At 37.5% G+C, this 27,433-nt stretch overlaps 7 non-coding genes across 7 annotated transcripts; all 7 read right to left on the bottom strand.

Annotated features, from left to right (window-relative positions):
• Nucleotides 1-2,920: 2,920 nt before the first annotated feature.
• Nucleotides 2,921-2,994, bottom strand: TRNAI-AAU (transfer RNA isoleucine (anticodon AAU)). Its single transcript has one exon. It is a non-coding gene; the product is annotated as a tRNA-Ile (tRNA).
• Nucleotides 2,995-18,985: 15,991 nt separating this feature from the next.
• On the bottom strand, nt 18,986-19,057 carry TRNAD-GUC (transfer RNA aspartic acid (anticodon GUC)). The gene has a single exon. It is a non-coding gene; the product is annotated as a tRNA-Asp (tRNA).
• A 604-nt stretch (nt 19,058-19,661) lies between these two features.
• TRNAQ-CUG (transfer RNA glutamine (anticodon CUG)) lies at nt 19,662-19,733 on the bottom strand. Its single transcript has one exon. It is a non-coding gene; the product is annotated as a tRNA-Gln (tRNA).
• A 2,034-nt stretch (nt 19,734-21,767) lies between these two features.
• On the bottom strand, nt 21,768-21,839 carry TRNAQ-CUG (transfer RNA glutamine (anticodon CUG)). Its single transcript has one exon. It is a non-coding gene; the product is annotated as a tRNA-Gln (tRNA).
• A 635-nt stretch (nt 21,840-22,474) lies between these two features.
• TRNAD-GUC (transfer RNA aspartic acid (anticodon GUC)) lies at nt 22,475-22,546 on the bottom strand. The gene has a single exon. It is a non-coding gene; the product is annotated as a tRNA-Asp (tRNA).
• A 2,886-nt stretch (nt 22,547-25,432) lies between these two features.
• Nucleotides 25,433-25,506, bottom strand: TRNAI-AAU (transfer RNA isoleucine (anticodon AAU)). Its single transcript has one exon. It is a non-coding gene; the product is annotated as a tRNA-Ile (tRNA).
• Nucleotides 25,507-26,231: 725 nt separating this feature from the next.
• Nucleotides 26,232-26,303, bottom strand: TRNAQ-UUG (transfer RNA glutamine (anticodon UUG)). Its single transcript has one exon. It is a non-coding gene; the product is annotated as a tRNA-Gln (tRNA).
• Between the last annotated feature and the right edge of the window lie 1,130 nt (nt 26,304-27,433).

Below are 27,433 nucleotides of genomic sequence, written 5' to 3'. Positions count from 1 at the left end.
AACCTTTTCGTCCTGTCTACTGGACCCAGGAGGAGCATGTCGGTGTCCAAGGCTACCACTGCGAATTGGAGCAGGCCGGCCATTTCAGAGGCCTACAGGATTAGAGTCAGCCGATGGGTGTAAAAGCCTTTCCACCTGTGCAATTAGGGCGTCTAGGACAATCGGTCGCCAGGTGTCAGCCGAGCAAGTCTACAGAGCCGCCGCGTAGTCAAGTTTTTCTTACCTTTTCCAGGTGTTCCAGGATACAGCAAGGGGCTGTCGCACACCTATGATAACCCGGTTTACTTTTGCACCGAGCATTCTTGCACAGTTTTTGGATATGTTTTGAATCTGTATGATTACTTCTGTTACCACCCAGGGACTGCTTTTGGACGTCCCATGGTCCTGTGTCCCCCAATGAAAGCGATAGAGAAAGAAGGATTTTTGTGTACTCACCGTAAAATCTCTTTCTCTGAGTCTTCATTGGGGGACACAGCACCCACCCTGTTTGGATATTGGGTTGCTCTTAGTCGCCAGATGTTACTGGTTCTTTATTGAAACACGTTCTCCTTCTTCTTCTTATTTATGTTTTTTATATACAGTATAGGTTTAGATAAGATACCGTGTGTTTCTTGTTATTACCTTGATTAGTTATGGTTGTTCAGGTTTCTCCTACTACTGCTTGTACACTAAACTGGCAGGGATCCGCCTCCGGCTCAGGGTGTACACTGCTAGGGAGGAGCTAATCTTTTTTTATGTCTACTTAGTGTCAGCCTCCTAGTCACAGCAGCATACACCCCATGGTCCTGTGTCCCCCAATGAAGACTCAGAGAAAGAGATTTTACGATGAGTACACAAAAATCCTTCTATTTCACTGGGATGTGCTGCTATTTTAGATATTTTTTAATCTATGTTCATTACTTTTTATTCCGATGCTTACTTAGATGTTGAAAATAATGTAAAAATATATTTGCAATATTTTCAAGTATTTTGTAAAATAAGTTATAAATAATAATCTTTATTTCTATAGCGCCAACATGTTCCGCAGCAGTTTACAATCCAGAGGGGACATGTACAGACAATATGACATAACATTAATAACTCAACAGATACCAGGAGGAGTGAGAGTCCTGCACACAATCTATAAGAAAATATTGGAGACACAAAAGGTAAATGGAAAAAACTGCTTGTATGATATGGTCCGGCATTCAATACAGTCATAGCCGAAAGTGTTGGCACCCTTGAAATTGTTCCAGAAAATGAAGTATTTCTCGCAGAAAATTAATCCAATTTCACATTTTTTATACAAATGTTTATTTCCTTTGTGTGTGTTGGAACAACCTAAAAAAGGCAAACTTGAAAATTATTTCACTAAAACCCCCCAAAATGGGCCGGACACAATTGTTATTCCCCTCAACTTAATGTTTGGTTGCACATCCTTTGGAATAAATACCTGCTATCAATTGTTTCCTCCTTAATCCCTTGCTGCTTTTATCAAAAGTCTGCTAAGCAGCCCAGTAAGAATCAGGACCTCTGCCCAAAGATTATGCTGCTCTCAGATTAGGTCACAATAACCTGGGGAGAGATTCTCTTTAAACGAATTCAAAAATTATATTGCTAAAGTTCCACCAAGATTTGAACTCATCGCTGTATCCAGAGAGGTAACCATTACACTATGGACCCAGCTGTCTGCAGTGTTCTTATGTAATTTTTTTACAGGAACAAAGCCTGTGCTATCAAAGGGAACCTTTTAGGTCTTGTATGCACCCAGAACCAAGAGCAGTTCTGCGTGCATATTTCTAATCCCTGCCTAGAAGTACCAGCCTATAGAAACATACATAAAGAGATGTTTAGAAAAAAAGAGCAATGGCAGCCTGTGCACACTGTACGAACTATGACCGATCGACCTGTGCACATCTGAAGAGTGTTCTGCCTATATAAACTGGCTATTTAATCAGATGATCAGTAAACATTGACCATTCAGAAGTAGTTTATTTCTGTAAAATCCGCTGGTGTAAATGTAACTAAACAGTATCACAAGGGTCTATGATGTTGCTATGTTCGCACGTTGCGTTTTTTTCCGCGTTTCTGCAGCGTTTTTAGCTGCAGCGTTTTTGTGCCAAAACGCATGCGTTTTTGTTTTCCAGCAAAGTCTATGGAAAAAGCAGAAATCCTGTCTGCACTTTGCTTTTTTTTCAGCAGCGTTTAATTTGCATATTTGTGATCAAAAACCATGCTGAAAAAGAAGCAGCATGTCAGTTGTTTTTGCCATTTCTGCAGCGTTTCATTAACATTGGAGTCAATGAGAAATGGCAAAAAGCAACCAAAATCACAATTCCTGCGTTTTTCATGCTTTTTACCTGCTTTTCCACTGCGTTTTTGGCTCCAAAAACGCATGCTTTTCTGGCCAAAAATTAATGGGTTCTAATGTTCCTTTACACACACACAATAACCGAAAATTTAAATGCTAAAAAATAATAAACTTTACCTATTTTTCTGTTATAATGTGCATAACCGCTATTATTTCATTATAATTGATATTTTCCATATAGTTTTATTAAAAGTTAATTTTATCCTTTTTTCTCTCTTTTTTCATTCTTTTTGACTAGTCCAACTTTATTTCTCAGTGTCTTGATCTACAAAACGCATCTGCAGAAACGCAGGTGAAAACGCAGGTAAAAAGCGCAGAAAACGCACTAAAAACGCGGTAAAAACGCATGCGTTTTTAGCGCTAAAAAATGGCCAAAAGCCATTTGGTCAAAAACCAAGGGAAGGAAAGCGTGCAGAATAAACTGCAGGTACTCCGACGCAATGTGTGCACATAGCCTTAATGTCTTTAATGTCTATCTGTTTTATAGATCTAAAAATCTGCCCACATTACTGCTTATTGAATAAGGTCATACACTTGTTAAACATCAGCTTTTTCATAAAAAAAAATACCTGGCCCGTACGGGGATCGAACCCGCGACCTTGGCGTTATTAGCACCACACTCTAACCAACTGAGCTAACCGGCCATGTGTTCTGTATGTTACAGGAAGAGAATGATGATGTGAATTAACCCTCCAGTTTCCATAAAGCTTTAGTTAAGCAAACTATTGACTATTGTGCCTCATTTCCTAAATTATAACTACCCGTGTATCTTTTATGTTTAGGTCTCAAAATTTTGTTATATTTTAGCGGAACTTTTTCAGATGTAATGGAGGCTAGGTAAGTATTTTATTTTTAAATTAATGGAGCACCGTGTGGATAAACACTATCCAACCACACATCATGTATCACCACGTTCAGCAGAAATTATGTAAGAAATTAAAAAAAATGTTTAAAACCTCAGTGGTTGATACCTTTTAATGGCTAACTGAAAATATGGTAATAGCAAGCTTTCGAGACTACTCAGGTCTCTTCATCAGGCTCAGTATAACACAAAATCTAAAGAGTCACATATTTATACACAGCAGGACATAGAATGGAGCAGTAAATAATACAAGTTATGTGAAGCAGAACAATCAGTTTGGGAAGGGGACAAGCAGTTCATAGATAAGCAGTGTGAAAGTTTTATTGTCCTCTGATTGAGGTCTGGTTCAGAGTTGTGATGCCCCCAGATGCACTGAGGAGCACATTACTTAATGTAAAAAGACATAAATCCATGGTCACCACTTTATTGTATATTGTAGGGGACCTGCCCCATCGTTTTCTTTTTTGCCTTTCTCTAGATCAGGGGTCTTAATCAGGAGTGTAATTTTCAATATGGTGTCCTTTGTGGGGAGGTTTGTGCAGTTCTGGCAATTATGAGCTCTAGAAATGGAGGCTTAAGGCTATGTGCGCACTTTGCTTTTTACCTGCTTTTTACCTGCTTTTTTGCTGCTTTTTCAACTGCAGCGTTTAATGCCAAAATGGTTGTGTTCTGCTTTTCAAGCAAAGTCTATGGGAATTTGGTTTTCTTGTCCGCACTTTGCAGTTCAAACTGCAGCCTTTTTGTTGCAGAACTTTGGTCAAAAACTCAGCTTTGCAGGCCAAAACCCAAATGGCAAAAACAAAAACATGACAATTGTTTTTGCCATTTGGGTTTTGGCCTGCAAAGCTGAGTTTTTGACCAAAGTTCTGCAACAAAAAGGCTGCAGTTTGAACTGCATAGTGCGGACAAGAAAACCAAATTCCCATAGACTTTGCTTGAAAAGCAGAACACAACCATTTTGGCATTAAACGCTGCAGTTGAAAAAGCAGGTAAAAAGCAAAGTGCGCACATAGCCTAAACGATTTTAGGAAACTCTGTGCTTTAAGGGCAAATTGCTCTCCTGTCCTGTCATAGTGCCAAACAGTACAGTACTCTTTAACTACACCTCACATGCAATGTCCATAATGGTTTATCTTGGGGTGAACATACAGTATCATTGGTACAAAGGGCCCTTAAACTGTTCTTGCACAGGATCTCTTTTACGTGTGTCTACCAGTGGGTTTATCAAATGTGTCACAACACGAGGCCCATGAAGCTTAGAACTACTTCACCGCTGAGTTAGCAAATGCAAAAAAGGAAATGTGTCTATAGCCCTGGAATCTTTGAAGAAATTCTTTGTTGTGAAAATTGCATTAAATAGTTAAGTGACAATGAAATAAGACTTTCCTCATATCAAGATGATAAAACGCACATACAAAAAGCAGTGTACAGGCCTTTATATATCTGGGAACCATTGTGCTGCACCTTCCAACTCCTCCTGATGGTATGGTATCTAATGTTTTCATAGATACTGTATACAATTAAATGAAACATATCATTAATATCACATCATATATTCCCACATTCAGGAGAAATTGTGCAACAAATTATGGGATAAATTTTATCTACTTTCAGTTGTGATAATGTAAAATCTGAAGCTAAAAAAATAACTTTTCAGTTGATAAATTACTTTTTCTTAACTACCGAATGATAGAAAACTCTGTGACTCTTCTCTGGTGTTAATATGTTCAATGCACCACTTGATACTTATATTGATGGGTGCAGTTTGTAAAATGGAGTTACTTTTGGGGGATGCTACTGTTCTAGCACCTCAGGGGCTGTGGCAATGTGACATGGCACCCACACTATAATATAGCCCTCCTTCCCTTCTAAGCTTTGCACTATAGGTTTTGACCACATATGAGATATTACAGTACATTTTCTCATATTAGTCCTTTTGAAAATTGTAAACTTTTAATTGATATTTCATGGAAAATATTTGGAAAAGACTTCACTTTCACAGCCATTGTCATACAATTCCGTGAATCAGCTATGGGTTTCAAATGCTCACCACATCCCTAGATGAATTTCTCGTGATGTTTACTTTCCAAAACGGGGACAAGTGAGAGTTTCTGCTGTTTTGGCACCTCAGGGGCTCTTCAAATGTGACTAGGTTGAACTTAATGGACTTGTATCTTCTTTCCATCTTTAAACCATGAATTTCTGATGTACTGGTAGACATTGAATTAATCATCTTAGAGAGCTCTGTCCATGGCATTGGTTGGGGTCCCAGCGGTGAGATGCCCAGTACAGTTTGCATATCGTCACCTCGTTTATTTTATTTTTTTATATAGCTTGTTTTTTTGCAAGATGAGTTGTTTTCATCAATAGCGCCATTTTTGGATACAATTAGCTTATTACCTAGCTTTTATTAGGTTTTTATGTAGAGAAATAGTTTTCCATTGTCACTATTGGCTGCAGTACCTGAGGAGATGAGCTGCTGGGATTGGAGCTTTTTACAATCCCAGAAGATATATTTTAGCCTTATATTACAGTTTGTGGAGATGGCAAGGGCATTTTTTTTTCCCGTGCACAGTCCCTAGGTAGCATTTATACTTCTCATCAAGACATACAATAGTTTGTAAAAGCTTTAGGCAAATATGGAAAAAAAAGATGCTGCATAGAAATAATGACCGTTATGAGACCTTAAGCTATGACCATGAGGCTTTTTGTTCGAATAGAAATAATGCTGTCAGAAAAAGAAACATTAAAGAATTATCCCAGATTTTATTATTTTTTTTCAAATTCCCTTCTTGCCTTTAGATAATCATTGGCTAATCTGTTACAACTTTTCCTGTTCACAGCGCCTCCATAATTTTGTCATTTTTGCTCAGTGTGATGTGGGCGGTCCTTCAGTGCTGACCATGTGACCGCTATAAACTACATTTCCCAGAACCACCTGCTCTCCACCATGCACAGATATTATATACTCATCACTATACTAACGAGGAACTGATTTTCAGTGATTAACAGCAGCATTCAATAGGTTAACATTCATAGGCACAGTTCCACTCCGCAGCTGTTAGTGGCACATGATGGCTGATTAAACGGCATCATAGACAGGGACACAACATATGACATACATGTACCTTGTAATTTGTGAAAGGGTTAACAAGACTTTTCCAAAAAATCTTTAAAGTGTGTAAAAAAATTGTTGGATTAAAAGCAACTACCGTGAAAAATCAGCTGTAAGATATATTTTCTCTTATTTTTTCATCATATTCGTAAAAATAAAATATTCTTTGTCTGGCAATTGATCCCCGATCTGCCGTGTGACAGGCAGGGATACTGATACTGACCACTATACTAACAAGGACATGATTGCATGAAATGTTGTTTTTTCTGGATCTAATCTCACTTTTTATTCACCCTAAAACATTGTTTACCTCTGCTGGCTGACATTGAGTATTGCTGCTTACTTGTAACTACAATCCCTGGTCTTTCTCCTGTTCTGTACATCCAAGTTCAATTCCATTTAATGTATATGCAGCAATAGGATTACTCCATCCATGATACATTTATCTCTTAATTGGCAATGAGTTATTTTGTTTCCCACAGAACTGGCTAAAGGTCTGCTACACAAGAACCCTGGTAAGATGGTGGGTTTCATGCAGAACGTGGGCTAAATTATGGGGAATATGAATATTTATTGATGAACACGTGGTGTACACAGACTGGAGCTGTTCGTATATATGCAATGTACATGTAGACCCCTTTTACTGTATGTGTTCTCGATTATTCTCTTTTCTACCAAATCTGATTCAATTGTCCCAGTCTCTGCAGCACAGAGGGGAGCGGCCCATTTCCAGGTAATATAATACAGTATAATAGACTTTTTGGCCCTTTGTGGTGTATAGTTTTTTGGCAACATATAAAGTTGGGTAAAAAGATTTGCTGGACCCTAGTCCAACTGCCATTTTATTAGTCTGTGATCTGCAATCCAGGACGACACCCCTTCAAATCGGCGTTTTCAGCCAACATTATTGTATATGACTGCATTAACTTCCAATTTGCCCATTTATACAGATCAGATGAGATTCAGCAAGAGGTCTCCAAACTTTCTACCAACTCCAAGAAAAATCCTGCCAAAGTAACTGAAGCCGTAAAGAAACAGGTATGTGTTGTCAAATAAAAGTCTGCAGTCACTCTGTGTGTCGCTGCCGACGTCTGAATCCTGGCAGTGTGCATTGTACACTGTGTCAGGATTCACTGAGAATGCAATTTATGTACATGCGGTCACATGCCAATTAGACATGTCTGATTTTTTTTATAATTAAATTGTTTTGAGAGAAGCCAGTCACGTCTTGCCAGATTGTGACCGGCAATATCAAGAGAATCCTGACAGTGAACGCACCACATGCTCTCAAGATTCAAGTCTGCAGTTGCATCGAGTGACTGCTGACATTTATCCAAAAACTGTACAACCCCACTAGTGGGGATCTGCCTTTTTTCAACTTTTTTTTTTTTTTTTTTCATGGATGTCAGACCACCTTTTTTAAATACTGAAGAGTTGCACTTTTTGTTGTCTTTGACCCTTCACATCCCCTGACTCTTTTACATCTCCGGTTCTGTGTAGTCAGCGTCGTCCTGGTCCATCTAAACCTCTGAAGAAGGTGTCGGCACGAAGCGGACGTCTTGGGATCTGGAAATAGGATATGGGCAAGTTCTGTATTTTCTGTGGACGGGTGGTACTGTCTGCTGTCACCTGTGTGATATTATAAGGAGCAGAATGTACATGTTGTACAAACTGAGCTACATGGAGCAGATTGGTGGGATGTCCGTGACCGCAGAGTTCCCCCATGTCACCGTCAGCATCAAGATTGTTAAAAGCAGGATGTGACATTCCTCTGTCTTGTGTGTGGATTGAAGGTAGACAAGGTCAGATTCGCCGTGTTTATGGAGTGCCGCCGCCATCACAGTGTTATTCTGGCCACACAGCTATTGCAGTGCCTTTATTAAACGTGTTATGCCATATTTCTTTTTATTGAATTTTTATCTGATGTTTACCTTCTATATATATATTATTATTTAATGGAAAGTAACATTTTGTATAAAATATAAAAAAATAAAATCTTTTTGTAAGAGAAATTACTGTGATGTGATATTTAATTTCTGCAACCTCTATATCCTTCTGACGCATATTTTTCAGCAACACATTGAAAGATTATGAAATTATGTTACTTAGTTACATTAGGTGGAAAAAGACCTCAGTCCATCAAGTTCAACCTCCCTCCACCATATTACTTTCTCACTACATTATCTATAACCCACAGAGCCATTTTTGTTGAGGAAATCATACATATGTTTTTAAAAAGCTTTTATAATGACTTTCATTAATAACTTGTGCAGTAGGGCATTCCACAGTCTGACTGCTGTAACTGCAAAGAACCCTTTCCTATTTAGCTGTCGGAATCACCTTTCTTGCACTCGCAGTGTATGCCTCCTGGTCCTTAGTATTGTCTGTGGGAGGAATAAGTTATCTTCTAGTCCTTTATATTGACCACGCATGTATTTATACATCTAAATAACATCTCCTCTGAGACATGTTTTTTTCTAAGGTAAAAAAGCACAACTTTTCCAACCTCTCATCATCTTTGACTTTGGAGCCGCCACAATGTTACATATGGAATTAAAAAATGATGTGCTCACGTTGAGTATTTGGTGAGTTCTTACCTCAGTATTTATAGCCAAAACCAGGAGCGGTGCCCGTGTTTCTATTATACTTTTCCTCTGATTGTTTTACAAACACTGAGGTAAGAATCTCACCAAATACTTGGTGTGTGCACGTGGCCTTCGGTCTACCTGTTTATATTCTTGTTTGAAATTTTATAATATTTTCTGCTTTAAATAATATTGAGCTCCTCATCAGACTTGTAAGTAATAACTGTAGTGACCTTCCCAATGGGGAATCAAGTTCCAGTCTCCTACGTGACAGGCGCAGACATTGACCTCTATACTAACGAGGATCCATGACAACCGGGGAGCGGTCTACCATGGATCCGTGAGGGCGTTGGAAGACAAGTATGCCTCCGTTTATTGTGTATCTAAAAAGAAATTAATTCTAGTGTCAGATAACCCCTTTATCAATTTCATAGCATTTACAAATGTTCTTTTATTATAAGTGATTAATTGTAAATGTATAACACTGGGGAACAATTTGAAAAGAAATTTCTGTTGAGTTAGGTTTTTGAGCTGATTTATACTAAAATTGGCATGCTGATTACAAAAATGTAGTCAATTTTTTTCTATCACGTCAAGTTTTTCCTCCTCAACTTACCTGCCATAGAAGCACAATTGCACTGATTTCTGTAATAAGACTTGTTATCTGAGTACAATGCGACTCATATAGAGCTACGTGGCAACTTGTAAGTTTAGTCACAACAAAGACAGTGTGGTGAGAGGTGTGTGCAGCTCCCAATACGTCATAATTATCAATATCTTTACACAAAAAATGTATCATAGTAGGAATAAATAGGATTTGTGATAGCTTTTCTCTTTACATTGGGCGCTTAGTTGTAATTTATATATCTTTTATGATTTTTTTCTTTGTTAGTTTTCAAAGCTTGTAAATTTCCATCTCAGTGTTTTATTTACTTATGTACATATTTCCTTTGTTTCAGATCATGTCTGCTCCTTCTTCCTCTCGTCGTAAATGCCTAAACAACCCTGACTCCTTCTGCTATATTTGTGGTGTTTTCACCATTCCAGTTCAAAGGGCAAACATCAGTGCATTTGTCAAACAAGCATATTTTGCATATTTTAAAGTAAAACTCGGTGATCAAGATAAGCCATGGGCCCCTCACATAGTGTGCAAGCAGTGTGTCGAGAGTTTACGGATGTGGACCAAAGGAACACGTGAAAAGTTGGCATTTGGTATCCCCATGGTGTGGAGAGAGCAAAAAAGTCATTCCACAGACTGTTACTTATGTTTAGTGAAAACATCAGGATTTAACAGGAAAAATAAAAGTAAAATAGAATATCCAAATGTACCGTCAGCGATCAGACCAATGCCTCATTCAGCTGAAATTCCAGTGCCAGTTTTCGAGCAGCGACCATCTCTAGAAGTGCTGAGTGATGTTGACGAACACAGTGACAGCAATGATGCAGAATTTGAAATTCACAAGGATTCAGTTCGTAAGGGATTTGATCAGCACGAGTTAAATGATTTAGCACGTGAATTGGGCTTATCAAGAAAAGCTTCAGAATTACTAGCATCAAGGCTGAATGAGAAACAGTTCCTTGAACAAGGAGCGAAGGTATCATACTTTCGTACTAGAGAAAGTACATTTTTGCAGTACTTTCGGTGTGACAGCGGTTTTGTGTTTTGCCATAATATTCCTGGTTTACTACAATAATTAGTGCTTTCAATGTACAATCCAAATGAATGGCGACTGTTTATTGATAGCTCAAAGCGGAGTCTTAAGTGTGTCCTTCTGCACAATGGCAATTTATTTGGTGCAGTCCCTATTGGGCATTCTGTCTCTCTTCGTGAAGAACATGGAGATGTAAAGAGAGTTATTGACTTATTGAAATATGACACACACAATTGGATCATCTGTGTTGACCTTAAAATGGTTTGCTTCCTTCTTGGTCAGCAACGTGGGTACACAAAGTATCCCTGCTTTCTCTGTATGTGGGATAGCAGAGCTCGAGAAAAGCATTGGGTTGAGTCGAATTGGCCTCAAAGATCTGGTCTTAAACCTGGAGATCCTAACATTCTACATCAGCCACTTGTTGACAGGAAGAATATACTATTCCCACCTCTGCACATAAAACTAGGTCTCATGAAGCAATTTGTAAAAGCATTGCCAACTGACGGCGACTGTTTTAAGTACATCATGTTGGCACTTCCTGGACTGTCCATTGAAAAAATCAAGGCTGGTGTGTTTGATGGTCCACAAATTTGACAGCTCATCAAAGATGAACATTTCACCGGGACTATGTGAGATCTTGAGAAGAATGCTTGGTTATCATTCAAAGACGTCGTCAAGAACTTTCTTGGAAATACACGTGCAAGTAATTACAAAGAAATTGTTCAGAAACTATTGGAGAGCTACAAAGCGCTTGGTTGCAACAGGAGTATTAAACTACATTTTCTGCATTGCCATCTTGCCAACTTTCCGGAAAATCTTGGTGCTGTTAGCGATGAGCAAGGTGAACGATTTCACCAAGATTTGAAGGTTATGGAAGACCGTTATCAGGGTAGATGGGATGTACATATGATGGCTGACTATTGCTGGAGCATCAAACGTGATTGTCCTCAAGTTAAACACTCCAGAAAAAGCTATAAATGTACATTTTTACCTTAACTACTTGCATATATATATATATATATATATATATATATATATATCTCCTTTGGAAAAAACATGACAGTGTTAAAAAACATATTTGTCATGCCTATTTCTTATATATTTCATTTTTTGTTCATATTTGTACTATTTAAAAAAAAAACAACACTTTTTAGGTACAGTAGTTTACATATTTTTGAGAAGAAAAAAAATCCTATAGTTCAAAAACTTGATGTGATAGAGAAAAACTGAGATCATTTCTGGATTCAGCATCCAAAAATTAATTAAGAACAGTTGTCTGACCTAACTCCTAAAAAATTGCATTCCCCAGTGAATATACAAGGTCCGTCAAATGTTTAGTGTGTAAGAAAAAAAATTAAGAAAAGAGAAATTGTATAAAAAGTGAACAGCATGGTATCGGTTATAATATAGATATTTTTATAAAAGTTTCTCCTCCCCATCGGGAAATCGAACCCCTATATCACGTGTGACAGGCAGGGATACTGACCACTATACTAACGAGGAGCTGATAGTCATATATTGACAGCAGCTTTCAACAAGGTAACAGCTGCCATCAAAGCTCCACTCAGTTGTTAAAGGCACATGATGGCTGATTAAACTACATCAAAGACAGGGACTCGGCATTACATACATGTATGTCACATGTTAAAAGGGTTGGCAAAACTTTTCCAACAAATCATTAAAGTCTGTAAAAAAGAAACAAAAATAGAACGTTTTGGATTAAAAGTGACCACCGTGATATAAATATTTTTATAATGTGTTCATTATATTTGTAAACAATAAAAGTTTTTTTCTCCTTGTCGGAGAATTAAACCCCAGTCTCCCATGTGCCAGTCAGGGATACTGACCACTATACTAACGAGGAACTGATATTTAGAGATTGACAGCAACATTCAACAGGTTACCAGTCGCAGGAACAGCGCAACTTCACTGTTAATGGCACATCATGGCTGACTAGATCAGATGAAAGACAGGGATACAACGTATTATATAAGAATAAGGCTGCACATCAAACTTAGATAATGGTATAATGCCTCAAGCATATGGAAAAATATTGGAATATACAATGAAAAATGCTACTTGCTAATTTGAACATGTGAATAATGAATTGCATACCTGCCATGAATATTAGGAAAAAGGAGATATTTAGCAATCGCATTGATCAATGTAACTGAGCCCCAAGACCTCGTCAAGGTATATCTCTATATTGGGGTCCCTAGCTCTGTGACCCTAACTGTGTGTCATCTCATTGCAATTAAAAACTGCTATGGGTGGAGAGGGGTAACTAAGGACTTTCTTATATAGGAGATGGAAAAAACATGGCCGAAAGGGGCGGAGCTGTGTTCACATTCAGAAAAAAACTACATATAACTGAATAGGATAACTTCAGTTATCCTATTCAGTTATATGTAGTTTGTTTTTGTTTTTTTCTGAATGTGAACACAGCTCCGCCCCTTTCGGCCATGTTTTTTCCATCTCCTATATAAGAAAGTCCTTAGTTACCCCTCTCCACCCATAGCAGTTTTTAATTGCAATGAGATGACACACAGTTAGGGTCACAGAGCTAGGGACCCCAATATAGAGATATACCTTGACGAGGTCTTGGGGCTCAGTTACATTGATCAATGCGATTGCTAAATGTCTCCTTTTTCCTAATATTCATGGCAGGTATGCAATTCATTATTCACATGTTCAAATTAGCAAGTAGCATTTTTCATTGTATATTCCAATATTTTTCCATATGCTTGAGGCATTATACCATTATCTAAGTTTGATGTGCAGCCTTATTCTTATATAATATGTATTTTTTGGCTTGCACTCATATATATATATTAGTGCTCACTTCAGTTATCCTATTCAGTTATATGTAGTTTTTTTTCTGAATGTGAACACAGCTCCGCCCCTTTCGGCCATGTTTTTTCCATCTCCTATATAAGAAAGTCCTTAGTTACCCCTCTCCACCCATAGCAGTTTTTAATTGCAATGAGATGACACACAGTTAGGGTCACAGAGCTAGGGACCCCAATATAGAGATATACCTTGACGAGGTCTTGGGGCTCAGTTACATTGATCAATGCTATTGCTAAATATCTCCTTTTTCCTAATATTCATGGCAGGTATGCAATTCATTATTCACATGTTCAAATTAGCAAGTAGCATTTTTCATTGTATATTCCAATATTTTTCCATATGCTTGAGGCATTATACCATTATCTAAGTTTGATGTGCAGCCTTATTCTTATATAGTATGTATTTTTTGGCTTGCACTCATATATATATATATTAGTGCTCACTTCAGTTATCCTATTCAGTTATATGTATTTTTTTTCTGAATGTGAACACAGCTCCGCCCCTTTCGGCCATGTTTTTTCCATCTCCTATATAAGAAAGTCCTTAGTTACCCCTCTCCACCCATAGCAGTTTTTAATTGCAATGAGATGACACACAGTTAGGGTCACAGAGCTAGGGACCCCAATATAGAGATATACCTTGACGAGGTTTGGGGCTCAGTTACATTGATCAATGCGATTGCTAAATATCTCCTTTTTCCTAATATTCATGGCAGGTATGCAACTCATTATTCACATGTTCAAAGTAGCAAGTAGCATTTTTCATTGTATATTCCAATATTTTTCCATATGCTTGAGGCATTATACCATTATCTAAGTTTGATGTGCAGCCTTATTCTTATATAGTATGTATTTTTTGGCTTGCACTCATAATATATATATATATTAGTGCTCACTTCAGTTATCCTATTCAGTTATATGTAGTTTTTTTTCTGAATGTGAACACAGCTCCGCCCCTTTCGGCCATGTTTTTTCCATCTCCTATATAAGAAAGTCCTTAGTTACCCCTCTCCACCCATAGCAGTTTTTAATTGCAATGAGATGACACACAGTTAGGGTCACAGAGCTAGGGACCCCAATATAGAGATATACCTTGACGAGGTCTTGGGGCTCAGTTACATTGATCAATGCGATTGCTAAATATCTCCTTTTTCCTAATATTCATGGCAGGTATGCAATTCATTATTCACATGTTCAAATTAGCAAGTAGCATTTTTCATTGTATATTCCAATATTTTTCCATATGCTTGAGGCATTATACCATTATCTAAGTTTGATGTGCAGCCTTATTCTTATAGAGTATGTATTTTTTGGCTTGCACTCATATATATATATATTAGTGCTCACTTCAGTTATCCTATTCAGGGATGCAACGTATGACATATATGTAAGTCGTATGTTGTGAGAGGGTTAACCAGACTTTTCCAGCAAATCTTTAAAATGTGAAAAAAATGAAACTGTTGGATTAAAAGTGACCACAATGAAATCAGCTGTAATGTAACTACTATTTTTTATCATATTTGTAAATAAGTAAAATGTTACTTTCCATTATGATTTAATGGAAAGTAACATTTTCTGTGTGTATATGTATATACACATCTATCTATCTCTATATATATATGTATATATATACACACACACCGTATTTTTCTCTTTATAAGACGCACCTGATTATAAGACGCACCCCCAAATTTGGTGAAGGAATAGAGAATTTTTTAATAAATGGGGTCCGTCTTATAATACCAGTGTCTAGCAAATCATATAGGGTATATGTCCCTCATAGCCCCCCCATCCTAAAATTAGCCCGCTTAATTTGGATATGGCCACCTTATATTGAATATAGCACCCTTGTGCTGGCACACATCCCCCAGTGATGCCACATGTCTTCTATGGCTGGCACACGTCCTCTATGGCTGGCACACGGCCCCTATGGCTGGCACATGGCCCCTATGGCTGGCAAACGGCCCCCAGTGATGCCACATGTCCCCTATTGCTGGCACTTGTCCTCTATGGCTGGCACACGGCCCCTATGGCTGGCACACCACGGCCCCTATGGCTGGCACATGGCCCCCTGTGGCTGGAACACGGCCCCCAGTGATGTCACACGTCCTCTATGACTGGCACATGGCCCCCTGTGGCTGGCACATGGCCCACTGTGGCTGGCACATGGCCCACTGTGGCTGGCACATGGCCCACTGTGGCTGGCACATGGCCCACTGTGGCTGGCACACATCACCCTGTGTTAGATATCGCCCCCATGCTCCTGGTTTTAGTAAAAATAAACTCTTTCCTTACCTTCTCCAGCACTGTCCTGCCTCGTGTCTCCCTCAGTGGGGTTGAGCTTCTCCTGTCTCCTGCACTTCCTGCTTCTCGGTACGGTCATGTGATCGGCACAGCAGAGCAATATCTCTGCGTGCCTAATCACAACAGCAGGGGGGAGACTGGGGAGATCAGCGCTGGAGGAGGTAAGGAAAGAGTTTTTCATTTTACTATGGGCAGCAGCATGGAGGCCATAGCTAACACAGGGGTGCATGTGCGATCAAAGGGAGCACAGGCAGATCTAATATGCGCCGCTCCCCCAGCCCATCACCACAGCACGGTTTCAGCACCACGGTGATGGACAGCGGCTGTGCATATTATATGAGCGGGAGCAGGAGATGTAACGCTGCTGCCCGCAGCTTTCACCTGCCTCTACCAGCCTCCCTCAGCCTCCAGCACGGCTGCAGAGTGGCCCCCACCTCCCCTGGACCCTGCAGTATATAATCCGTTTATTCGGATTATAAGATGCACCCCCTACTTTCCCCCCAAAATTTTGGGGAACAAAAGTGCGTCTTATAAAGCGAAAAATACGGTATATATACTGTGTGTATATATATATATATATATATATATATGTGTGTGTGTGTGTGTTTGTGTATATATATATATATATAATATATATATATATATATATATATAAATATTTTTGAGAAACGAACTGTGGAAAGAATAGGCACAAATAGGGTCTTACCCGGTATAAAGGTATGGGGTGAATGTTGGAAGAACACTCACCTTATCAGGTTGTGCCAGTCACAACCCCTTAGCAAACATGGGGGTAGCGTGGAAGGCAGCAGTCACGCAGCGATGAGACGATTTCAAAGTAGGAGAAAAGTGGGTTTGAATACCGCGCCAAAACGACAGTAATACGAAGAGTATCAGTGAATCCCTTTTATTTCCATGGGTCTATGCGTTTCAGGGACATATCCATCCCCTTCAACAGGACAATATACAGGGAATAATACAGCTGTATTATTCCCTGTATATTGTCCTGATGAAGGGGACAGATATGTCCCTGAAACGCGTAGACCTGTGGAAATATAAGGGATTCACTTATACTTTTGGTATTCCTGTGGTTTTGGCGCGGTATTCAAACTTGCTTTTCTCCTACCTTGAAATCAACAAATATTTTTGAGCAACACATAGAAATATTAAGATGTTACGTTATTTAGTTACAATGATTGGAAAAAGACCTCAGTCCATCAAGTTTAACTTTTCTCCACCATTATACTTTCTCTAAGTTGTATATAACCCACAATGGCATTTTTGTTGCGGAAATCATCCAGCCCTTTATTTAAAAGCTGTTCTAGTGTCTGCCATTACTAATTCTTGTGGTCGGCATTCCTCAGTGTGACTACTTTAACTGTTCCTATTTAGGTGCCGGAATCACCTTTCATCCACTTGTAGTGAGTGCACCCTGGTTTTTCATATTGGAAGAAATAAGTCATGTGCTGTCCTTTGTATTGGCCACACATGTATTTTTTATATATATGAAATCTCTGAGATGTCTTTTTTCAAAGCTAAACAAGAACAACTTTTCCAACAGCTCATCATCTTTCACTTTTGAGTCACCACAATGTTACATATGGAATTAAAACAACAAAAAATAACGTGCCCATGTTCAATACTTGGTGAGTTCTTACCTCAATATTTGTAGCCAAAACCAGGAGTGGTTGATAAATGCAGAAGTGGTGCACGTGTTTCTATTATAGTTTCCTCTGTTTGTTCCACTCCTGGTTTTATCTTACAAATACTAAGATAATAAACTCACATAGTGTTTGCATGTGACCTTAGAGATTAAGGTTATACACTGAGTATATAGAGATTTACCGGTTGTGCGGGTGGTTATATGAAAGGAAACTATGTATGTGCCTATGACTTAGGAAATAGAGGTATATTGGTTACAGTAGTTTATGTGAATATTCAGGTCCACTTGTTTAGATTCTTGTTTGTAATTTTATAATATTTACTGTTTGAATGTTATTGAGTGCCTCGTCCCACGTGTAAGTTTTAGTCTCCTATGTGACAGGCGCAGACACTGAGCACCATACTAACGAAGATCTATAACAGCTGTGGAGTGTCCTTCCATGGATCCGTTAGGGCATTGGAACACAAGTATGCCTCTGTTTATTATTGTATATTAATTCACATCTAAAAAGAAATTAATTGTGCTGTCCGATAACCCATTAATCTCTTCCACATTTACAAATGTTCATTATAAGTGATAAATTGTAAATATATAATATAAATGGTCCATCAAATGTTTTACCCCTTTATGACCTTTTAAGGATGTACTGGAAACCCCCGCACATGTCTCCTGATCTGATCACCAGACAGTCTGGGTAACAGACGCAGGTGGATCAGAGATCCACCCACACCTGTTAACCCCTTAGATCGCATTCTCAAATACTGACAGTGCAATTTGAATGGCTTCGGCGGGAATCGCGCCATACCCAGCCATGATAGGCTGCTCCGTGACACAATCACAGGGTGCTAATGTGTTGTCAGGGTAGCACAGGCTCAGCTGATGACCTCTTATGCTGCCATGACTCAGTTCCTGAGAACTGTCAGAGCGCTGGCACTCATAGCAGATAAACATTTATGCTGATGAGAGTGTTGCTGCTCTGATCCGAAATGCACAGGTGATTGGCCAGTGTAGGCATAAAGCCCCATAGAGAAACAAGTAAAATCAATAAAAAATGTAAAAAAAGTTTTAAAATATCTGAAAAATAAAAAAAAAGAAAAGTTTAAATCACCTGCCCCATTGAAAATAAAAGTATTTAGTATCGCTGTGTTCAAAAAAGTCTGATCTATCAAAATATAGAATCGATTAATCTGATCGGTATACAGCATGTCGAGAAAAAAATTACACCAAAATTAGGTTTCATTAAAAAGTACAATTCGTCCTGCAAAAATAATCCTTCATGTGACAATATTGACGAAGGGGAGGAGAAAACTAAAATGAAAAAAAAAATTGCCCAGGGGTGAAGAGGTTGAAGTATGTAAAAAAAAATCAACAAAAATTAACAAAAGAAAAATTGTTAGATTAAAAGTGAACACCATGTTATAAGCTATAATATAGATTTTAATAATAAGTCATATTTGTAGATAAAAAAAAAAAAAATGTCCTCCCCGTCGGGAAATTGAACAAAAAATAATAGAAATTGTTAAATTAAAAGATACCATTGTGAAATTAGCTGTAATATATTTCTTTCAACATGTTTTAATCATATGTATAAATAAGAAAAATGTTATCCTCCCCGTCGGGGAATTGAACCCCGGTCTCCCGCGTGACAGGCGGGGATACTGACCACTATACTAACGAGGAACTGATTTTCATTATTTGATAGTGGTATTCAACAGGTTAACAGCCACAGGCGGATCTCCACTCCACAGTTGTTAAAGGCACATGATGGCTGATTAATTTATTAATGACTATTATTTATTAATCCGCATCAAAGACAGGCATATGACATATGACAAACATATACTTTATAAGTTATGAAAGGGTTAACCAAATATTTCCAACAAATCTTTAAAGTGTGTCAAAAAAAATTCTATAAAGAAATTGTGGGATTTTAAGTGACCACCATGAAATCAGCTGTGATATATATTTTATTATGCTTTGTATAGGATAACTGGTCCAGCAAATCTTTAAAGTGACCATCATGATATAAATATTTTTATAATTCATACCTAAAAACAAATGAATTGTACTGTCAGATAACCCAAAAAAAAAGTAAAGGGTTTAAAAATTTAAATAATTGCTAAGGTTCCACTGAGATTTGAACTCAGATCACTGAATTCAAAGTCCATTTTTTTCGGACTCCATTTGCAGAGTCAGTAAGTGCCAGAACAAGAAATTTTTATTCTTGATACACTGAAAGCCCTTTTTTTATTTCAATATTTCATGGGAAAAAAATAAAAGTTAAAGGTCCCACCGAGATTTGAACTCGGATCGCTGGATTCAGAGTCCAGAGTGCTAACCATTACACCATGGAACCTGTTATACATGGCTGGATTATCAGTACCATTGGTCACTCTGTATCTCAAAATGTTTTCTAAATGTTAACTTTTGGTCCCAACTTTACTGTTTAGTGTAGGGGATCTGTCCCATGGTTTTGGTTTTTTTTGCCTCTCTAGATTAACATGGTAGATTATAGGGTGAACTTGATGGACTTGTTTCTTCACCATGAAACTATGAATTTCTGCTATTCTGGTAGAAATTTAATGGAGCTTTAAAACGACATATAAACTACATTTCCCAGAACCACCTGCTCTCCACCATGCACAGATATTATATACTTACCACTGTACTAACAAGGATCTGATTTTCAGTGATTGACAGCAGCAGCATTCAACATGTTAGCAGCTGCAGGAAAAGTTCCACACCGCAGCTTTAAGAGACACATGATAGCTATTTAAGCCGCATCAAAGACAGGGACACGACATATGATATACATGTACAACATAAGACGTTAAAAGTTAACCAGACTTATCCAACAAATCTTAAAAGTGTACAAAAAATAATAGAAATTGTTAAATTAAAAGATGCCACAGTGAAATCAGCTGTAATATATTTTCTTTTAACATGTTTAAATCATATGTATAAATAAGAAAAATGTTGTCCTTTTAAACCCCGGTCTCCCGCGTGACAGGCGGGGACACTAACCACTATACTAACGAGAAACTGATTTTCACCATTTGATAGTGGCGTTCAACAGATTAACAGCCACAGGCAGATCTCCACTCCGCAGTTGCTAAAGGCACATGATAGCTGGTTAATTTATTGATTTTATAATGATTATTATTTATTAATCTGCATCAAAGACAGGAGTACGACCTATGACAAACATTTACCTTATAAGTTATGAAAGGGTTAACCAGATATTTCCAACAAATCTATAAAGTATGTAAAGAACATATAGCAATTGTGGGATTATAAATGACTACCAAGAAATGAGCTGTGATATATATTTTCTTTTATTATGCTTTGTATAGGATAACTGGTCCAGCAAATCTTTAAAGTGACCATCATGATATAAATATTTTTATAATTCATTCCTAAAAAGAAATGAATTGTACTGTCAGATAACCAAAAAATTTTTTCAAAGGGATTAAAATAAATTATTGCTAAGGTTCCACCGAGATTAGAACTCAGATCACTGGATTCTAAGTCCAGAGTGCTAACCATTACACCATGGAACCAACTAGTTAATTCTTTATTATCTCATTTTTTTACAGGAATAAAGCCTGTGCTATTAATATATGTGCACACATGTTGAGTATGGTGTCAATTTCTCAAATTAGAGACTCTAATGTACTTGTCTTGTTGCTCAGTTGTGCAGCGCGGCCTCCCACTTCTCTTTCTACGCTGGTTAAAGCCTGTTTGTGCTATTCTCTGAAGGGAGTAGTACACACTGTCATAGGAAATCTTCAGTTTCTTGCCAATTTCTCCCATGGAATATTCTTCATTTCTAAGAAAAATAATAGACTGTCGAGTTTCACATGAAAGTTCCCATTAGAACACTGCAGTGGTGGTTGTTGGAAATGGGCCTATATACACCTATGTAGATAGTGAATTAAAAAACAGACGTTTGAAGCTAGAATAGTCATTTGCCACATTAACAATGTATCGAGTTTATTTCTGTTTAATTTAATGTTGGCTTCATTAAAAAAAATATGCTTTTCTTTCAAAAATAAGGAAATATCTTAGTGACCCTAAACTATATATATATACACACGTACACTTACACGTAGTACAAAGAAAACGTTTAGAGCATATTTGGAAATGTAGACATACAAATATGTAGAGATATTAAAACTGCCTTGCTTCTGTCTGTACAGTACTGTTTGTCTGCAGTGAAGGGCTCGGAAGGGAAAGAGCGCCATTTGATTTTTGATGCCCACACTTTCCTAGAATATTTTTCGGATGCCATTTGCAGAGTCAGTAAGTGCCAGAACAAGAAATGTTTATTCTTGATACACAGAAAGCCCTTTTTTATTTCAATACTTCATGGGAAAAAAATAAAAATTAAAGGTCCCACCGAGATTTGAACTCGGATCGCTGGATTCAGAGTCCAGAGTGCTAACCATTACACCATGGAACCTTTTACACATGGCTGGTTTATCAGTACCATTGGTCACGCTGTATCTCAAAATGTTTTCTAAATGTTAACTTTTGGTCACAACTTTACTGTTTAGTGTAGGGGATCTGTCCCATGGTTTGTTTGTTTTTTTTGCCTTTCTCTAGATTAACATGGTAGATTATAGAGTGAGTTTGATGGACTTGTTTCTTCACCATGAAACTATGAATTTCTGCTATTCTGGTAAAATTTAATGGAGCTTTAAAACTACATATAAACTACATTTCCCAGAACCACCTGCTCTCCACCATGCACAGATATTATATACTTACCACTGTATTAACAAGGATCTGATTTTCAGTGATTGACAGCAGCATTCAACATGTTAGCAGCTGCAGGAAAAGTTCCACACCGCAGCTTTTAGAGACACATGATGGCTATTTAAGCCGCATCAAAGAAAGGGACACGACATATGATATACAGTACATGTACAACATAAGACATTAAAAGTTAACCAGACTTATCCAACAAATCTTAAAAGTGTGCAAAAACAAAAAATAATAGAAATTGTTAAATTAAAAGATACCATTGTGAAATTAGCTGTAATATATTTCTTTCAACATGTTTTAATCATATGTATAAATAAGAAAAATGTTATCCTCCCCGTCGGGGAATTGAACCCCGGTCTCCCGCGTGACAGGCGGGGATACTGACCACTATACTAACGAGGAACTGATTTTCATCATTTGATAGTGGCATTCAACAGGTTAACAGCCACAGGCGGATCTCCACTCTGCAGTTGTTAGAGGCACATGATAGCTGGTTAATTTATTAATTTAATAATGATTATTATTTATTAATCTGCATCAAAGACAGGAGTACGACCTATGACAAACATGTACCTTATAAGTTATGAAAGGGTTAACCAGATATTTCCAACAAATCTATAGAGTATGTAAAGAACATATAGCAATTGTGGGATTATAAATGACCACCATGAAATGAGCTGTGATATATATTTTCTTTTATTATGCTTTGTATAGGATAACTGGTCCAGCAAATCTTTAAAGTGACCACCATGATATAAATATTTTTATCACCGCAACATTTCCTTAAAGTGCAGTAACAGCAAGCAAAATAATGCATTGATATAAAAATGGTATTAATAAAAATGTCACCTCAAGACGCAAAATATAAGCCATCACTGAGCACCAGATCCCAAAAAATGAGAACGCAATGGCTTGGAAAATGGTCGACAAATGCGCTACTCATTTTTTAAAACAAATTTCTGATATTTTTTTTACACACTTAGATAAAATTAAAAATATACGTTTGATATCCATAACCTTGTACCGGCGTGCAGCATCATACTGACATGTTACTTTTACCATATAGTAAACAGGATGAATTTAAAAAAAAACAAAACATTGTGGAATTCCACTTTTTTCACTATTTCTCCATATATGGAATTTTTTACAGTACACTATATAGTAAAACTTATGGTTTCATTAAAAAGTACAATTCGTCCCGCAAAAAATAATCCTTCAAATAGCAATATTGATGAAAAAATAAATAAGTTATGGGTCTTGGAAGAAAGGGAGGAGAAAATAAAATGAAAAACAAAAGTAAGCAAATCAGAAATTGTTAGGTTAAACGTGAACACCGTGTTATAAGCAATAATATAGACTTTTTTACATAATGTGTTCATAGTATTTATAGATAAAAAAAAAAAGAAATTCTCCCCTGGTCTCCCGCGTGACAGGCAGGGATACTAACGAGGAACTGATTTTCAGCACTTGTGCAATTCAACAGGTTAACAGCCACAAGCGGATCTCCACTCCGCAGTTGTTAGAGGCACATGATGGCTGATTAATTTAATTTAATAATGATTATTTAATAATCCGCATCAAGGACAGGGATACGACATATGACAAACATGTATCTCATAAGTTATGAAAGGGTTAACCAGACTTATCCAACAAATCTTTAAAGTGTGTAAAAAAAAATATAAAAATTGTGGGATTATAAGCGACCACCATGAAATGAGCTGTGATATATATTTTCTTTTATTATGTTTTATTTAGGATAACTGGTCCTGCAAATCTTTAAAGTGACCACCATGATCTAAATATTTTTATAATTCATTCCTAAAAAGAAATTAATAACCCAAAAAAACCCAAAGATTGCAAACAGAAGATAATACAGATTTTTAAAAATCATCCATTTTTTTAGATAAAAATCAGACTTTTTTTTTAACTGAGGGAACATAGCCTAAAGTTGACCTTCTTGACTATGATTTTCTTGAGGGATACTTCCCTGGACACAAATGAATTATTTCTCTGGGATGTGCTGCTATTTTAGATTTATTTTAATCTATGGTCATTACTTTTTATTCCGATACTTACTTAGATGTTGGAAAAAAATGTAAAAATATATTTGCAATATTTTTAGGTATTTTGTAAAATAAGTTATTAATAACAATCTTTATTTCCATAGTGCCTACATGTTCCGCAGCAGTTTACAATCCAGAGGGGACAGGTACAGACATTACATTAATACATAACTCAACAGATACCAGGAGCAGTGAGGGTCCTGCACACAATCTGTAAGGAAATATTGGAGGCTCAAAAGCTAAATGGTAAAAACTGCTTGTATTGTATGGTCCGGAAATCAATACAGTCATAGTCGAAAGTGTTGGCACCCTTGAAATTATTCCAGAAAATGAAGTATTTCTCGCAGAAAATTATTCCAATCTTACATTTTTTATTCAAATTTTTATTTCTTTTGTTTGTTGGAACAACCTTAAAAAAAAACCAGGAAAAAAAGAGAGCTTTAGAAAAAGTGTTTCTAAAGATCCTTTATGATATGCTAATGAGGCCAGCAACTAGTTGCAAGGGCATTAGTTCACTTTGCTAGTCAGCCTCCTTAGCATGTAAGCATATCTATCATTTTTCTATCTTTGCACATCATTTTCACATAAAAAAAATGTATTTCAGTTACATCAGTTTTTTTCGGATGTGGCTCGGTTGTCATCCGTTTGATGTCTGTATTTGACCTGAGCTGCTGGAGAAAAACTGATTTGTCTCAGTGAGAATCTCAGACACACAGATGTTTCACAGGGACACACAAGTTCTGGGGAAAAGATGGCGGTGTGAAGAGCCTTATTGACTTAGGTAGTATGCGTGTGAATGTGACTCCAATACATGTATAAATGGACACCACATGGACCAGAGCCATGGAGGTGTGAAGGAGGCCCAATACTGTATGAAAACCTCCTGTGCTATCAAGAGCAATGTCAGCCTATGCGCATTGTATGAACTATGCCAGATTGGCTTGTGCACATCTATAGTGTTCTGCCTATATAAACTGGCTATTTAATTATAGCTGATCAATAAACATTGACCAATCAGGAGTAGTTTAACTCTGTAAAAGCGGCTGGTGTAAATGTAACTAAACAGTATCACAAAGGTCTATGATGTTGCTACTTAGGAACTTTGTTTCAAAATCAGGTGTTAATGTCTATCTGTTTTATAGATCTACATATCTGCCCACATTACTGCTTTTTGAATAAGGTCATACACTTGTTAAACATCAGCTTTGTCATAAAAAAAAATATCTGGCCCGTACGGGGATCGAACCCGCGACCTTGGCGTTATTAGCACCACGCTCTAACCAACTGAGCTAACCGGCCACGTGTTCTCTATGTTACGGGAAGAGAATAATGATGTGAATTAACCCCCCAGTTTCCATAAAGCTTTAGTTAAGCAAACTATTGACTTGTGCCTCATTTCCTAAACTATAACTACCCGGCCATCTTATGTTTATGTCTCAAAATGTTGTTATATTTTAGCTGAACTTTCTTAGATGTCATGGAGACTAGTTAAGTATTTTATTTTTAAATGGATAAGCTAATTTCTCCGTTTATACCCGCTAAAATCTTGTTAGCTTTTGCAGCTGCTGCCTGACATTGAGCGCTGCTGCTTAACTTACTTGTAACTAGAATCCCAAAGTCTTTCTCCAGTTCTGTAGTCACAAATTCACTTACATTTAATGTATATGCAGTTATTGGATTACTCCATCCATGATACATTTATCAGCATTAAATCTCATGTTTGGCGAGGAGTTATTTGATTTCCCACAGACACGTCTTCCCCTGGATGTATAGTGATATGTGACGCCATTTATAACCATACTAATTATTTTACAATAATAATATATCAATAAAGTGACATAACGGCAGCCAAAAAACATTCTATAGTAGTGTAATGTCTCACACAGGCAGCCAGCCTTTGGTGTACTAGATACCCAGTAAGACATCGCTGGAATCAGGATCTCTGCCTCTACATTATTCTGCTCACAGATCAAGTGGCAAAAACCTGTTGACAGATTCTCTATATTTAAAGGGATTAAAATAAAAGGTCCCACCGAGATTTGAACTCGGATCGCTGGATTCAAAGTCCAGAGTGCTAACCATTACACCATGGAACCAGCTATTTAGTATCTTATTATCTCATATTTTTACAGGAATATAGTCTGTGCCATTAACACATGTGCACACATATTGAGTATTTGCAGAAATGTTCATACTATTTCTGCACTTTTACGCTGCATTACTTTAGTGAATGATGGGAGCTGGCACCCCAGTGAGAACTATTTGCAGAATCTGAATGGCTCTCTCTGGGGGTAAAAACAATGTTTTCAGATGATGTCAGAAAAAAAGTTGAAAAACCTGCCTTCCCTCCACTGGAAATCCTGTCTATAGATGGCTGGTGTGGGCAGAGAGCCAAACTGCCCAATTATTGACTTCCATTACACTTGATTCTCAAGTTGAGCCCATCCAAGTGTCTGACCTGCTTTAATCCAGAAAGTAGCACTCAAGCATCATAGTGATTGCTAATTATTACGAGTACCAAGCATTGTACTGCTCGCCCATCACTACTGCTAATAAAACAATGATTTCATCAAAACTACACTGAGCAGCTCAGTCTCTGCCGTTACGTTGCACTTCAAAAAATTTAGTTCAATGGGTGTGCAAAAGAACCAGTATACAAATGCCTATGTACTCTTGACCTTATAATGGTTTAAACAAAAAATATTATTTTATACACATCTGGAGGATTCCTAGTTGGACTTTATCTCTTTTCTCCTTTGGACATTGTGTGGATGGGTGCCGTAGTTCCTGTTTAGATACTGGACAGTCACAAGGAGGTTTATTCGGGCAAACCCTACAACGGTGAGCGGTGACTTTTTATGTACATTTCAATGATTAACCAAAGAAACTGAATTTGGTCTTGTATAATTTCATAACTGCTGACTAATGATGGGAGAGTCTTCTCTAAACTGATCAGTTCTTGATCAAGTAGCTGGGTGCTAATCTAAGTATCTCCGGTGCACCGTCTTCCTTCACTGAATGATGGGAGCCGGCACCACAGGGAGAGACACTTGCAGTTTTTGAATGGCTCTCACTGGGGGTAAAAATGTTTTTGAATTAAAAATTTGGAGGTAAAGCAACAATACGTGGAATAATTATAATATTTGATTTTCATGGCTCAATGTTATATAATTTTGTGAAGCACCAGTGGCTTTAAGATGCTCATCACTCCCCTAGATGAATTCCG

This window comes from Anomaloglossus baeobatrachus, chromosome 4 (assembly GCF_048569485.1).
Source record: "Anomaloglossus baeobatrachus isolate aAnoBae1 chromosome 4, aAnoBae1.hap1, whole genome shotgun sequence".
Taxonomy (NCBI): Eukaryota; Metazoa; Chordata; class Amphibia; order Anura; family Aromobatidae; genus Anomaloglossus; species Anomaloglossus baeobatrachus.
Note: the sequence above shows the minus strand (reverse complement) of the source record. Positions and strands in the feature narration are given on the sequence as shown.